Source organism: Lepus europaeus, chromosome 7 (assembly GCF_033115175.1).
Source record: "Lepus europaeus isolate LE1 chromosome 7, mLepTim1.pri, whole genome shotgun sequence".
Taxonomy (NCBI): domain Eukaryota; kingdom Metazoa; phylum Chordata; class Mammalia; order Lagomorpha; family Leporidae; genus Lepus; species Lepus europaeus.
In genome coordinates this window covers 47336227-47353222 of record NC_084833.1, presented here as the reverse complement: position 1 = coordinate 47353222, position 16996 = coordinate 47336227, and the positions used below count along the sequence as shown (strand labels likewise).

At 45.4% G+C, this 16996-nt stretch overlaps 1 protein-coding gene across 4 annotated transcripts in view; it reads right to left on the bottom strand.

The window, feature by feature from the left end:
- The window catches only part of SERGEF (secretion regulating guanine nucleotide exchange factor), a 245340-nt gene that overhangs the window by 138656 nt on the left and 89688 nt on the right, over positions 1–16996 (bottom strand). The window lies entirely within an intron of this gene.

Here is a 16996-nt window from a genome sequence, read left to right as displayed (position 1 = left end):
TTGTGTTTCTGTGTGGGTGCAAACTGATGAAATCTTTACTTAGTATATACTGAATCGATCTTCTGTATATAAAGATAATTGAAAATGAAAAAAAAAAAAAACCTGGTGTTAAATTGGAAATTGCATAGAAAATTAATCAATTTTAAAAAAATATCATGTAGGATCTGTCTTTAGTGTGCTGTACACTGTTATTTAATGCTATAACTAGTACTCCAACAGTATTTTTTCACTTTGTGTTCCTATGTGGGGGCAAATTGTTGAAATCTTTACTTAATATATACTAAACTGATCTTCTGTTTATAAAGAGAATTGAAAAATGAATCTTGATGTGAATGGAAGGGGAGAGGGAGCGGGAAAGGGCAGGGTTGCGGGTGGGAGGGAAGTTGGGGGGGGGCATTGTAACCCATAAGCTGTACTTTGGAAATTTATATTCATTAAATAAAAAGTTAAAAAAATGAATGAATTATCTCCATTTATAGATGAGGAAATGCAACTTTCAGTGAAAAACACAATTGTTAGTGACGGGCATCAGAATTCAAAAACAGATCTTTCCAACTCCAACTTCTACTCTACTGGGCTAAGGCTCACTTTAGGAAGGACAGGACTAGGGGACAGTGGCCTTTCTGGAAGACAATAATGTGAGATTAGAGCCAAGGACAATCATCCCCATAAGACAGTGGACCTGTCCTGGCTGGAGCAAGTCCATGCCTGCAGGTATCAAGCTGCCTACAGCCTGAGAAACAGGCACTCAGACCCACGAATCACCAAGAGAATGAATGGCTTCATTTTCCAGATGCAAGTTTGAAAAATCAGGCCAGCTTCTCCAGTGAAGCAGCTCCTAATTTTTTCAGCTGCCTAGATTGTCAAATTACAAAGTTATCTTCGGGGGAATGTATTTAACAAAAGGACATGTTCTATTTCCCTTTTTACCACCCAGCCAGTGGATCTGCACTTGGTTTAATTGCCACTCCGATCCCCCCACATAATCCATACATCACAAGGCTTGAATTTACAGTGTAGGGCATTAACACGCTGGAGCTGCTCAAAATAAACGGGTTTGGCAAAGTGTAATTATTTCCAGCAAAGAGTTGATTCTGCATTTTGACAGTCATCTGATACATTACTGTACTCGATGCTAAACTGTGAAACTGCAAAATTAAAAGAAAGCGTTTTTTTAAGTTTCAAAAGTACTCATTATTAAATTATAAAGCAAGTCATTTATGATGAGTCAGTCCAAAACCAGAAGGATAACAAGGAAAGGCTGCAGGGAGCCTGACTTCTTCATATAACCCCTAAGATCCACAGGGCAAGGTTGTTGTGGAAATTAAATGAGATACCACCTATAAAAGACCTAGTTCAATGCCTGGGATATAACAGGTCCTCACTAAATGTCGATTTTCTTCCTTAATTATTATCATTTTCTCAGCAGCAGAATTACAAGCACCTTAATTTGTTCATTTGTTGATGCATTCCATGATTCCCTCACCCCAAGAGCTCTCAGTCCACTGGGGAAAAAGGCAAATAATCAGATTAACTCCCACATGGCCAATGATGCTGAGAGAGGTCGACACAAAGGGCCTGGGGGTGGGGATTGGGGGGTTGTGCAGAAAAAGCACCCTTAACCCAAGGACAGCAAGACCTGAAGTGAACCGCAAAGGAAGGCAAGGTCAGCAGTGTGGGACTAGGTGAGACAGAGCCAGAGCCAGACAGGGAGAACACCATATGCAAAGGCCTGGGAGCCAGGAGGAACACATGATTTTGGGGCAACTGCAATTAGAACTGGCCCAGACCAACCAGTCCAGGGCAACATCACGGTACTAAGATGGGCAATGGCCCCCTTTTTGGTGTTAAAGTGGTAAAGTGCACTGACTCTTCGGCACAACAGGAGGCACCGAGAGTGTCTCTAGAGCCCACCCTGCCTGGCCGAAATTCCCAGTTGGGTGATCTCCAGCACCAGCCACTGAGCCTCATGTGGTTGGTCTCACAGACAAGACAAGAGAGATGTCTCTTTAAAAGAGGACTTGGCAAAATCTAAGCTCCCCAGTGGCAATGTCTGAATTTGCTGCATCAGCCGCACTTCAGCACAGAGAGCGTCCTTGGAAAACATGGCGTATCACTTACACACAGCAAACTGCTCCTGTCCACCAAGGACAAACTGCAAAACGTTTAACGAGGGCCTTCAATTATTAAACGAGCTCAAATGAGCTCTGGCAGTAAGACAGATCACACACGCTCTCATAGAGGGCTCCGTCAGGCCAGCCTAAATTGCCTTGGGGTTATTCATCAAGCCACCAGCATAGAGCGGAAGGTGGAGGGACCTTTCAGAGACTGCAAGGTCATAGGGCTGCTACCCAGAGCTTGGAGTACCCCAGGAAGGGACAGCCATGCTTAGAGCAGAGACTAGGAAGTCAAAAGAACCTGACTCTTTGCAGAAAACATTGGGTTTATTTCTAGGTGTGACACACTCCAAGCTGGCAAAGATCTCATTCACAGCTCTTTGCTTGTTGGTTGGCACTTTCACCCTGCTCAGTGTTTACTCTCTGTGTGGTACTTAGGAACTCACTACACTGTCTCCCTGGGGAGGTGCAGTCCCCTGAGAATAAGCAGCCTGCTGAGGTGAAGCTCAGGCATCACACCTGCTCCACATCCTCTCCTATTTTCTATCTACCTGACTACCAGCCTCAGTTTCGCCATCTATAAATGCAGATACATGGGGCTGTTGTGAAGGCTAAATAACATACCATGAATCTAGCACAAAGCACCCAGGAGAGGCTCACTAGTTGTTCCCCACTCCCTTTGCTCCTTTTCTTTGTGCCCTGCAAAACTGGAATGGTTTCATAACTGGGCAATGAGTTCACCTCTCTTGATTTCAGATCAAACTGTTATTCTTTGGCGTCTCTGCCTGGTTTGACACTAACTTCCATCTGAGAGTTACCCTAATAGAAAGAAATTCAGGTAATGATCCTGGGGCCAGCCTTTTCACACCTCTCCTTATTGTCTCCTCTGACAGTCCCAGCCCACCTGGTTATCCCTCAATTTGCACACCTCTCTAGCTGACCCATCTGTAACATCTGCCTGCTTCCCTGTCCCTGCAACCTTCTTCTCCTCCCATCTGTTGGTTGCTGTCTACTGATCCAGCCCTGCCATGGGCCCAGGAATCACCATCCGGGTCTAGCCACCCATCTGCCCCACCCCTGGTTTGGGCTGCTGGATCCTGAGCCCCTGGGCAGCCAGGCCACGCCTCAGAGCTTGCGGCTCTGCAAGCAGCACAGAGCAGAGGCTGGCCAGAGCTGGTGGGGTGAGAGGGACACAGTGCCAGAGGGCCCAATCCTGAGACATGTTCTTAGAAGTTCTGTCTTGAGGCCAAGAAAAAATTCCCTAGGATGGAAACACTCCAGGAAGCCTAGGCAATGACAAACGAGCCAAGCACAGGCAACCTCCAGAGACTTCTGGTGCTCCAGAAACCTTCACACACTCTCATGCATCTCCCTCACACGCTTGGAGCAGTTTATGTGAACGGGGCTGGACCAGGGTGCAGGCAGAACAGATTCTACACCTGCTGGAACGAAGGTGCACCAGATGCATTGGGAATATAGAGAGTGAAGGAAAAAGTGGCTGAGATTTTGAGCGCTGGTCATAAGGGGAAACAATTTAACACACCACTGAGTGCAATGAGAGGTAGGTGTGTGCCCAGCCCAGCCCTTCCTCGGGATGTCAGCCCCCACCCCTCGGCTCCCACAGCTTCTCAAACACCCAACACCCTCCTCACTGCACCGAGCATACTGGGTTGATGCTCTGGCCTACCTGTCTCACCTGCTAGGCCACACGCTCCTGGAAGGAATGGACTAAGTAACATTGGACTTCAAATCTGTAGCATCTAGCATGGTGAATGGCACAAATCCCAGGTCTACCAAGAACGAGCTTTGCCAAATCACTTAAAGTCTCTGCCTCAATTTCCTAGTCCATAAAGTGGAGGTGATAATTGGCTCAGCACCCAAGGAAAAGGAAATAAGCAAATGTACATAAAGTACTTAATTAGCCCACTGCCTGATGAAAAGTCATCAAGTCAACAATGGTACTAGTGAATGCACTTGGGATAAAAAAGAGGGATAAACATTCAAACAAATGATTGCAGAATTATACAATAAACAATATAGTAGGAATACATATGAATACCAAAAAAGTTGAAAGGAGAGGAAGTACCTAATTTTGCCCTGAAATACATTTATTAAAAAAAAACTTCACAGAGAAGGTAATACTTGAACTAAAAGCTAAAGAACTAAAATGAGGCCAAAGGCACAGAGGCAGGAAAGAGGACCTGGTATGTGCAGGAACTGTGTGTCTGGTTTCATTCTGGGTCTGTGCAAGAAGTGGTGGTGACACAGAAGGATGAAGAGATCAGTGGGAGCCACAAGCTCCCTGCAGCTCTGCCACACGGAGAGAACACATTCCTAAGGGCCGGTGCAGGGCCGGCAGGAAGGGAACATGTGGCCCAGGCACTCTGGCAGCTGTGGGAAGGCTGGACATGGAGGCAAGACTGGGGATAAACATAGGGCAGTGCAGGTGACAGATGCTGGGTTCAAGAGATGGAAATGGGACAAAGGGTGGCGAGGGGAAAACTGAAGCTAGCCAGCTCAAGAAGGTGGGCAGAAACAGAGCCTCAGATATACTGCCATCGGCCCTTGGCTCTCCCTTTTGCTCTTTCACATAAAGTTTGAGTCTAGGAATAAAATCAATCACTTCTTTCCATGTTTGCCACCTTTACAATCTGTGCAACAACAACAGAGCACAGCAAATATGGAAAACTCCAGCTAAAAGCTTTGACCAGAGTGAGTAGGCCCGGAGGTCACTGTCATCACTGACAATTGCATAAAACCACCTACAACAGGCCTGGGATCTGAGCCAGCACTTTTTTTTTTTTTTTTTTTACAGGCAGAGTGGATAGTGAGAGAGAGAGACAGAAAGGTCTTCCTTTTTGCCGTTGGTTCACCCTCCAATGGCCGCTGCAGCCGGCGCATCGTACCAATCCAAAGCCAGGAGCCAGGTGCTTCTCCTGGTCTCCCATGTGGGTGCAGGGCCCAAGGACTTGGGCCATCCTCCACTGCCTTCCCGGGCCATAGCAGAGAGCTGGCCTGGAAGAGGGGCAACCGAAATAGAATCCGGCGCCCCAACCGGGACTAGAACCAGGTGTGCCGGCGCCGCAAGGCGGAGGATTAGCCTGTTGAGCCACGGCGCCGGCCTGAGCCAGCACTTTTCCACTCACTGGAAAACCTGGGGCCTAAGCAACAAAACCTTCCAGGTGTACTTTATTTTTAAGCCATTTACAGGAATCCAAGGTCTTCCAAGTTCTTCAGAGAAATTTCTTATATTTAACTTTTTGTTAAAGAAGAAACAGCAACTTTACCCAAGGAGATCAGACCCCCAGATACAGTAACTTAACAAGTCTCTAAGGTCCCAGTGGCCTGGCTGTCTTACACACACACACACACACACAAACTCACACAAACCTGCACACGTGCTTCAGGCAAAAGAGATACATTACTATCCTGTGAAAGGAGCTACATCCCAATGGGCTTCTGGAAGGTAAAGAAAAGGAAGGAAGTTCAAGGCCATACATATAACCACTCCTGCTAAACACAAAATGGTTGCCTTTGCCACTTCCTTTCTTAGTTTCCATCTAATCAGGAAGAGCTAATGAGTAGGCAGCAACAGTACTTGGTTCAGCTGTCGTAGACCCTAGTGCTTCTTCCTTATTAAAAACAAAGAGACCTAAGGGCTCAATTTGGTAAAAATACACAGAGAAGCACTTTTCCTTTCAAAAGAATGTCCTGCATTTAAAAAAAAAAAAAGAGAGATCTGGAGTGGGCACTGGGGCACAGAGGGTTAAGCCACTGCTTCTGATACAGTTTCCTGCAAATATGCATCCTGGGAGGCAGCAGATGATGGCTCAAGTGCTTGGGTCTTTTTGCCGCCCATGTGGAAGACCCAGATAGAGTTTCTGGCTCCTGCCTTTGGCCTGGCCCAGCCCAGGCTGTTGCAAGCATTTGGGGAGTGAACCAGCAAATGGAAGATAGATAGATAAATCTCTCTCTCTCTCTCTCTCTCTCTCTCTCACTCTCTCTGCCTTTCGAACAAATAAAAATAAATATTTTTTAAAATATCTGTTTAATAAGTACCAAAACTCAAATGTATAACAGCAAGACCCCCAGCAGTACCTGCCTACCTGCCTGTATTTTCAGAAGTGTCTTCAAGCTAGAACATGAGAGCAAGACCCAAAAGACCTAAGTTCTAGTGTCAGCACTATTTACTCGCTGTGTGGTCCCAGGCAATGAATGTCACATCTTAAGCCCCAGCTTATGAGTATAATACTCTGCCTATCTCACAAAAATCTGGGGGAAAGAATACATTCAGAAGCGTTTTATAAACAACAGAGCACTTTGCTAAGACCTACTTTGTCAACAAATATTTACTGAGGGCTACTAGGTGCAGGCATTGTTCTTCTTCAACTATTAAGGTCATTACCAATGTTGCACCTCTTCCAGCTCAGTCATTAGATGTCAATTTCAAATGTAGACTGGTTTGTAGTCTCAGGACACTGGTATAACGGGTAAAGAGGTCGCCTGCAGTCCTGGCATCCCATATGGACAACTGGTTCGAATCCTGGCTGCTCCACTTCCTATCCAGCTCTCTGCTATGGCCTGGGAAAGCAGTAGAAGGTGGCCCAAGTCCCTGGGCCCCTGCACCTGCGTGGAAGACCTGGAAGAAGCTCTAGGCTCCTGGCTTCAAGTTAGCCCAGCTCCAGCCATTGCAGCCATTTGGGGAGGGAACCAGCGGATGAAGACCTCTCTCTCTTTCTTTCTCTCTTTGCCTCTACTTCTATAACTCTGCTTTTCAAATAAATAAATCTTAAAAAAAAAAAAAGCACCAGTTCACCAGCTTTTTCCTAAGTGAGGCATTAGTCACTTCCTCCAACAAGAGATATCTAATAACATGCTGCTCCAGAGGGCCTGATCCTAAGAAGCTTCCAGAATCTCCCTCTCCATAACACAGGAACAGGATGGTTCTCATAAGCAGAGCCAGAGCAGGGCAGAGTAAGACCTTTACCTGCTGACTCAGCTCTATCCCAGTCCTGTCCTCAAGTATGTGAGGTTAGCAGCTCAAAAGCGAGGTCAGCATGCTGTCATTCCTGCCCTATCCTTAGTTTTTGGTTTTCATTGCTTGGCATCTGACTTATTCTACACACCATGCCCAGCTTTGAGCCAGAAGGTCCAGCAGGTATGATCCTGAATTATTTCCCCTGAATCCTACCTAATAAACCCTTGCATCAAGAACAAAGTCATGCCTTGTTCTTATTCCAAGAGATTGTCTTGACGCAGAATCCACCTGCGAGTGTCTGAGACCAGAGCTCTGGAAATTCATCTCCACACCCCCCAGTGCACACCTCAGCACCTGGCATGCAGTAGGCACACAACAAATATTTACAGAATAAACGGGTTGCACGGTTGCCTCAATCACTGGAAACTGTCTGCCTTTCTGCCTCTCTCCAACTCACAGGACCTCCTTCATGGCCACACCATTGCCATGTTCTCTGGCTTCCTTGCTATTCCCACAACTCCAGCATCTGACTCAGTCTCTGTGCCAACAGTGCATCCCCTTGGCCACTTAGCATATTCTAAAAGCCAAAGTGCTAAGCAAGTTCTAAGTCTTAAGGCTGGATCAGTGTCGCGGATCTACCTTTCATTCCTGGAATCTGAGTTAGCCCAATCTAAAGATGCAGTCTGGCCATCTGGCACCTTGTGGCCCCATCCACTTCTCCTTGTCCAGCACGGAAGAACCTCGAGGCCTGTTAAGCATTATGGAACACCAAGCCTTATATTGGTGAAGCTCTGCTTACTACCCCAAGGTTGACACAGGAAATGAAAGAAGGGCTCCAGGTGAGCCTAGACGACCACATGTCTGACTGTGGTTCTGTGAGGCTGCTCGAAACCTGATAATACAGGTAGGAAACCAGATCTGCAGAGGACAAGTACACATAGAACACAAAAGGAAAGTGATGACCTCGGATCCAGTTCCAGTCTCTTCTACTAATTTGTGGTGTGGACCTCAGGCAAGTTCCTTTCTTTCTCTGGATCTCTATATTCCCCTTTGGAAAGTCGCAGGCTTAGATTTGGTGAGGCATTTTGAAGGCCCCTTCTGTGTCTGACAGTTGACAATTTTTTCACCACCGAAAGGGCTAGGCTCAGACCACAGCACTGGCGCCCCAAGGAGCTGATTAGACATACAGTAGACCGCTGACTCAGTTCTATAGAATCAGAATCTGCATTCTGACAAGATGCAATGTGACTGCACAGTGAAGTTTCAGAAACTCTTGTACAGCTTCTCAGAAAGACCCAGACCGACCTGGAGCATGACATTTTCTACAAGCTGTTGGAAGAAGCATGCGGCCGTCGCAGGACTCCACTGAATGTGATTAGAAGCAGCTGGTCAGTAGTAAGGGCTGGGGAGAAACCAAGATCCTTCTAGCTCAGCTGTGATCCATAAAATGTCTCTCAAGCATTTAGAGTCTCTAAATTTGAAGTCTTTAGATAAAATGACTTAAAAATACTAATTATGCACGGAAGTCTAACCATGAAGCAAGCATTAGTGAATCCAGAGCTCCGACTGCTGCCAGCAGGCACTGAAAAGACCTCTAAAATCAGCACCAGAGGTCACCTCTGAAAACACAGCATCTCTCCCAGCCTCACCTCCTTGCCTACCCAAACTTCAGTCTCAGTTGGAATCCCACAAACAGGTCCACACTCAAAGGAAGGATGGCCCGAGACAGCAGGGCAAGGGTGGGAGAGGGCTACACCTCCGGGTTCACGGACCCACACAGAGTCAGTTTCATGGAGCAGGAAGGGAAGAAGGGGAGAAGCAAAGAGAGGAAGCAGCACAGACCAACAAACCTATTGGTAGAGACCTCTGCTTCCAATTCCAAGGAAATCAGTTGCTGATTTGCTGACCATCCAACTGAGAAAGTCTCATCCAGCCAATGAGGCTTCGAGAAAGGCTAAGAAACCAGCCTGAGCCCCGGGTTCCAGTGTCAGCTCTACACTAGTGGGCTGTGTGACCCCAGACAGGCAGCCTTCCTGAACTTCCCACCCCTTACTGGCTCCCCTGTTAATACTAATCCTGACATGGGATTCTACTGCACATTGTAGAACTATTCATCTTTGTGCACATGGTCATATCACCCATTATGCAAGTGCTATAGCTAAATTGTTATCCTGGTAGTGGAGGTGACAGGGCGGGTAGGGGGTAAAGAGGGAGCTTGTCCTTAATGACTGTGCAGGTCATTGGCAAGTTGGAAAAGTGTCCCTTCCGTGACCAGTTCTCTATATCACAGTGCCCATTTTTCATTGCCAATGCACTGCGAAAGAGTCCAGCTCCCAAACTCCTTACTGCACTAACAGCTCCTATTCTACCATAATGGTTTGGGTATCACACAATAACTACATATATTGGCGGGGAATTCTTTTGACCACCTGATTTCCCTCCACCAACTCTGAAAGAAACCTCAGGTGGAGAGGTGAGTGTTTCATCCCACATCCAGGGATCTGGGTTTGATTCCCAGCACTAGCAACTGATTCCAATTTCCTGCTAATGCAGACTCTAGGAGGCTATGGTGATGGCTCAAATAATTGGGCTCCTGCCACTCACATGGGAGACCTGAAGTGCATTCCTGGCTCACAGCTTTTGCTCTGGTCCAGTGTAGCTGTTGCAGGAATTTGGGAAAATGAATCAGGCAAGAGCAGTTCATGCTCTCTTGCTCTTGCTCTCTGTCCCTCCACTCCCCATGTGTATGTATCTCTGCCTCACAAATAAACAACTTTTTCTAACAAAACATGCCTCAAATGGAAATTTGATTATAAAATTCTCTATAAGCTATTAGCTACAGCTATACTCAGCCTCCAAAAGTCAATCTTCACAATCTGAAAACTCTACACAGAACCTAAAGAAGCAAGGTAACAGGACTTGTGACACCCTGCCTAACAAGCCTACCCTTACTAGGGTCGGGGATGTGGGCGAGACTACCTTGAGCATTCCAGAATGAGCTACAGCAAGTCCCCTTCCTCACTGCGGGAGGCATGAGGGCTCGCCTTTGGGAGTCATCCCTGACAGCTGACTCCTGGTGGACTTCTAAGGTTCGCTTTCTCCAGGATACCTTCCAGACCGCCAGAGTTGCATGGGTGCCCACATCAGTACACATTTACATGCTCTATCTCAGATCACATACTCTTATCTATCTCATCCATTGACTGTGGGCGTTGTGAGGTCAGGTATGTAAAACTCGTCTCTGTATCTGTGGTGGACTGCATGCAGGAGTCATTCAACAAATGCTTTATGAGTGAACGAATGAAAACACGACTCAATGAATAAAGCCAATCAACAATCAAAGACCAAAGATCATTCATTCCATTTTATCAGTATCAATCAAGACTGTCCTTCAGACTCGTTGTGAGCTAGACCTATCCCTCCATCCAGGAGCCAAATCAGAAAGGACTTGATGGGGACTGGGAGATTTAAATCTGGAAAAAATGGAATTCAAACTGGTTTGGAGTTTTTTCTGGACCAATGTATATGGTACTAACAAGTGGGCTATTTTTACCTATTCCAGGTTCTGCAACATTTTGTGCTACTCTTATCAGAACTTTCAGAACAGAAATGTATTCTTTAGAAACTGGATGCTATGTTTATTTTTGTTATTAGATGTTATGTGAAAGTACCCAGCACATTGTCATTGTTTAAATTAACATTTGTTTGAACCTCAAACAATAGAATTCAATTTCTCTATGTCATAAAGTAGGGATATTGCAAAGAGCGGAGTCACAGAACTACTCTGGGCCACTCGCTTTTGGGAATATAAAACCACTTAAGTAAGGCAAGTTGACTTTGGTGGAATAGCCTCTATTTTTCATTCACTTACATAACTCTGCATTGTTAAAGTGCACCAATAACTGGTGCTGTCATCTCTCATGCCCCCAAGAAAAAACTCCTTTGGGGCTCTTTCTACATTTATTTTCAATTGCCAGATCCCCAGAGGAAAAAATCAAATCACTGACGCTATTTCAAACTTCATGCTCAAGGCAACCACTAAGAGGATAATAGGGCAGCTCAGTTTTTGCTCTCTTTGAGGCAGGAAGACACCCCATGGCTATGAAGGAAAGGCAGGACACGTGTGTGGACATTCAAAATATAGCAAGGAAACCCAAAACAACAGAAAGACAAGAGCTGAAGGAAAAAGCTGCTTGGAACTCTGAATCATTCCAAGGTAACTTATTATGTATTATATAAGAAGCAAAATGAGCTTCAACATTGCCTTTCATTCATTGTTTCAGCCATTCATGTACTCATTCAGCAAACATTCCCTGGATACCCATTATATTCCAGGCACTGTGCTAGGTAGGCAGGCAGTATGAGAAGGATTTCAAGAAGCAGAGTATCAGCCCACTACTGCTCACTATGTTCCTGGCACAACAGTCTTTCTTTCTGCACAAGGTTCTCTCCTGCATGCTTCAGTATGGGTCTCCGTGTAAATGTTTCTTCCTGCAGCAGGTCTTGCCTGATTTGTACTCCTACCCACTCTGGACTAGATTAGGCCTGCCTGTTGTGTACGAGCATGCCACCCCCTCTTTTAAACATTACACAGATTATTGCTTTGTCTTCTCCAATAGATGGTAAGCTTCAGATGAGCGGCCTCAATGATAATTTACTGGAAAGGAATAACCTGGGGTTTAGGGGCAAACTACAGACCCGAGAGGTACAGTGAAATAATTGTGCGGTTTGGAGCTCAACAGATTCAACTCATTAGCTGGGTCACCTAAAGCAAGTCCCATGGTCTCCCCGAGCCTTGGTTTCCTCATCTGTAAAACAGAGATAATGCTGCATACAGGTGTGGTGAACACTGAATAATACGATATTTGTATCATATTATTTGCATGATTTGCATAAAATAGATTCTTCTATTATCCTTCTGTCTTCCTCCCAACTCTCCTATTGTTAAGGAAAAGGTGTTAAAACTAAGCCAGGCATGGAAAGCCAAGACATTCTGGAAAAAAAAAAAAAAAGAAGAAGAAGACCTAAATGAAAGATCTCTGCTAGTGAGATCCCAGTGGAAAGAACGGGACCATCAAAGAAGGAGGTACCTTTCTCTGAAGGGAGGAGAGAACAACAACAACAACAAAAACTAAGCCAGGTCCCAATCCTACAGAAAGTTACCATGACAGGATCCAGACTAATAAGACAGGAACCTGGCCAGGGCAGGACAGGGATGGTGACCCAAATGACATCCTACTGACCCCCCATATTGTGAACTCAGCTCCTTCAATCTTTCTGACCAGACCCAGGACTAAGCCTACAGATTGATGTCAAATGGCTGCAGCCATGGAGAGAAGACAGAGACTGAGCCCACTCCCCATGCCAGAGAATGGTCTCTGAAGATAGAGACTGAGCCCACTCCCCATGCCAGAGAATGGTCTCTGAAGACAGAGACTGAGCCCACTCCCCATGCCAGAGGATGGTCTCTGAAGACAGAGACTGAGCCCACTCCCCATGCCAGAGGATGGTCTCTGAAGATAGAGACTGAGCCCACTCCCCATGCCAGAGAATGGTCTCTGAAGACAGAGACTGAGCCCACTCCCCATGCCAGAGAATGGTCTCTGAAGACAGAGACTGAGCCCACTCCCCATGCCAGAGGATGGTCTCTGAAGACAGAGACTGAGCCCACTCCCCATGCCAGAGGATGGTCTCTGAAGATAGAGACTGAGCCCACTCCCCATGCCAGAGAATGGTCTCTGAAGACAGAGACTGAGCCCACTCCCCATGCCAGAGAATGGTCTCTGGAGCTTTCAGACAGACAAAAGCATGCAAAACTCTCTTCCCCTACTATGTTGTCCATAGGAAACTAAGGGACTTCAGAGGTCTCTCTGGGCTAAGTAAGACCAGAGAGGGGTAAAGCAGCCAAAAGTAATGGGAGGGGCACTAGGCCTAGAATCAGAAGACAAGGCTTAAGTGCAAACCCTGCCACTTACTAGACGTGTGATGTGGGACAAGTCTTTCTCTTATCTAGGTCTCATTTCATCATTTATAAATTGAAGGAACTGGACTAGCGTTCTGGCTAAGGACTTTTAAAGTGTTCAGGATCTGAGAGTCTAGATGCATGTCAATCAGCTATAACAGGCGGGCACACAGAGAGCTCTTCAATCACGCACATTCGGCTGCACTGCTCTCAATTAAACAGCAGCTGAAAAGGTCATAAGGAAGAGCTCACGCGGTCTTTCCCGTGCCTATTTAGTCTCCCAGTTCAGTACTGCACCTGTTCCTTCTGCATGAGCGATTATGAGATAATATCATAATGGGCACTCCTTGAAGCAGCTACCGTTTGTCACTAGCTTGGGTATGTTATATACTCTTTATTTTAAAAAAAAAAATAAACTAGCTGGAGTACTACGAATACTCATCAGTAAAATTGCCAAATAACATTTCCACAGAAAACAACTGTCTCCTTTCTTTATTTCCACTGTAATGACAGCAATACTTTTAATGAATTACTGACCCACACTAAAAATCAGACAACTACCAGATGGGACACAGGAGCAAAAATATAATGCCTACGTCACAATCAAGCAATACCATACAGAATAATGTAACCAACTCACAACCCAGAAACAATACAAATGATCCTCATCAATCCAGGCCTGCTGCCTTGCTACCCACCCCAATCCCATAAACGTGCCTGGCATTCACTAAGTACCACGTAATCGGTTCTAGCCATTCTTCTTAGGGCTAGAGAAACAGAATAAAACAGGTTTACTGTCCATATACATAGTCTGAGCCTAAAATGGCCCCAACTATGAAAGGAAAAATAACAGACTAGAACCCAGTCCACATGCCAGAAATGGCTTCTGCGCACAACTAGGCCAAAGAATGGACTGCAACGCATCGCCCAGTATCTACACGAGAGAGCGCTTCATGACACTGGGGCTGTGAGGCTCAAAGTGGGGTCCTAGACCAGAAGCACCTGTCCTGCCGGGAACTTGTGAGAAATCAAATCCTCAGGCTCACCTCGGATCTACTCAGTCAGGAACGCCAGGAGCAGCACCCAGAAATCTGGGTTTCACCAAACGCTCCAAGTGATTCCAGCACACACTTAAGCTTGAGAATCACTGTCCTTAGGGCATCCAAACCACTGCCTGTCAACAGTAAAAATAGTAGGAAACCAAGTTGTCCATTAAACCCAAGAGAAAAACAACAGTGTAAAAATAGAATGTCAAAATTTTAAATGTATCTTTACTAATTTGGAAACAAAAAAACAAAAACAGGTTTGTTAGAGACAGAAATGCCGGCTCTGATGCAGCAGGGGATGCCAGTGCATGCTCGGAAGCCACGGAGGCTTCAGGCCCCAGGCCTCTTCCGGTGCAGAATTCATTTCCACATAGAGGCCTTTTGTTTCCCTTCAGTGGAGAGCCCATCACTCCAGGGAGTGTTCCCACAAGTTTGCTAACGGGGCTCTCAGACTTTGCAACCCCATTTAAGGCTACGATTTTTTTTTTCTTTTTTGGACTAATAAATAGAAGGATAGAAAATAAAAGCAGAAAGAGCAAAGAATGTTCCAGAGCTTACTAAATTAAAGAATAAAGGGAGGACCAAAGGGAAGAAGGATAAATGTATGGTTACACATGACAAAAAGGGGTTCACTTAATGTAGGATTTGCTAAGCTCTATAATGAGAGAGACAGAGACAGAGACAGAGAGAGAAAGAGAGAGAGAATCAGTCCTAGGAGAAAAGATAGTGAAGGAATATTGAGTCATTTTTTGGCCTCTGCCAACAGATGGCGAAATCCATCCAGCACAGCTTGGTTTCTGTCCAGAGCTATTATTTTGTCTTTTCTTGTTTTGTTGTTTTGGGGTAGTAATGGAGATGCAGAGCAGCTTCCAGTTGTGTGGTCGAGGACAGGGGCATCATGATGAGCAATGCATTATTTTCATGCATATTAATTCAGAGGTCGTAATTAAAGAGTATTAAAAATGAATGCGCAAACCTTTAAAGAAAGGTACTCATGAAGACAAAGGTTACCCTAAGCTATACCTTAATGTTTTATTACAACTAAGTTTTAAAATAATACATTTGATTGGCCAGCGCTGCGGCTCACTAGGCTAATCCTCCACCTGTGGCGCCGGCACCCCAGTTTCTAGTCCCGGTCGGGGCGCCGAATTCTGTCCTGGTTGTTCCTCTTCCAGTCCAGCTCTCTGCTGTGGCCCAGGAGTGCAGTGGAGGATGGTCCAGGTCCTTGGGCCCTGCACCCGCATGGGAGACCAGGAGGAAGCACCTGGCTTCTGGCTTCGAATTGGTGCAGAGCACCAGCTGCAACGCGCCGGCCATAGCGGCCACTTGGGGGTGAACCAACGGAAAAAGGAAGACTTTTCTCTCTGTCTCTCTCTCTCTCACTGTCTAACTCTGCCTGTCAAAAAAATAAAAATAAAATTAAAATTAAAAATAATACATTTGATTTTTAAAATACCTATTTTCCTAAAAAAAACTCAATGTCAAGTTAGCACTGATTTTATGCTCTAAATACAATTTTCCTCCAGCACACTACAAAATGTTAAACACTAGGAAGACAAGAATAATGAAAAGTCAGCTGTATTGGCCGACAACACGGCTTACTTGGCTAATCCTCCGCTTGCGGCATCGGCACCCTGGGTTCTAGTCCTGGTTGGGGCGCTGGATTCTGTCCCGGTTGCTCCTCTTCCAGGCCAGCTCTCTGCTGTGGCCTGGGAGTGCAGTGGAGGATGGCCCAAGTGCTTGGGCCCTGTACCCACATTGGAGACCAGGAGGAAGCACCTGGCTCCTGGCTTTGGATCGGCACAGAGCCGGCCATAGCGGCCATTGGAGGGTGAACCAACGGCAAAAGGAAAACCTTTCTCTCTGTCTCTCTCTCAATCACTGTCTAACTCTGCCTGTCAAAAAAAAAAAGTCAGCTGTACTGTAACAGCAAATTTCCTATACAGATGATCTTAGGTACTATAGGTCACAAAGGAATAGACACACAGGGTTAATCATAAATCCATCTAAAGATAGTTCATTTCTGTCATCTTTCATTTTAAATGGAGATTTAAACAACTCTCTGGACTTAGAAGGTTGTAAATTTAATAATGTTGTTCCAATTCACTACTAGCTCCCATTGATTTTCTCTCATTTTAATCTATATTGATTGATCAATGTCGTCTTCTAACAACCAAATGTCAAACTGAGTGGAAAAAAAACGATACACATGGAGTTGAGCCACTGCTGGAAATACCACGCATCTGGGAGTGCAGAGACCTGGGTTTCAGCACTGGGTCAGCTGCTGCTCCCCACCTTCCCATAGGAAAGCCACTGCATCTCTCTGGGCTTCAGTTTCTTCAGTTTCCCCATATACAAGATGAAACAATCATGTTTGCCGTAATTTACCAAATTGCTGTGATGAGCAGGTGAGAAAACAAGGAGTGTTACTGTGAGAATTACCTAAATTCCCCTAAGTTCAAACAAACTAACAAACTCTCCACCCAAGAATAATCTACAGTTGGTTCTCTATGCACACATGTTCCATATCCACAAATTCAAGCAACTACAGATCAAAAATACTTTAAAAAACTGAATCTGTACTAAACATGTACATATTTTTTCTTGTTGTCATTCTCTAAATAATACAGTAAAAGAACTATTTATATTACATTTACATTGTACTAAGTATTTTAAGTAATCTATAGATGATTTATAGCATATAAGAGGATATGTGTAAGTTAATTGCAAATATCACACCATTTTACAAAAGGAACTTGAGCATCCATGGATTTTGGTACCCACAGAGAGTCCTAGAACAAACTGCCCACAGATCACTTCCAAATGCCCACAATGAAGCCCAGAGCTGGGAACTCATGCCAGGTCTCCCACATGGTGCCAGGAACTGAGTCTC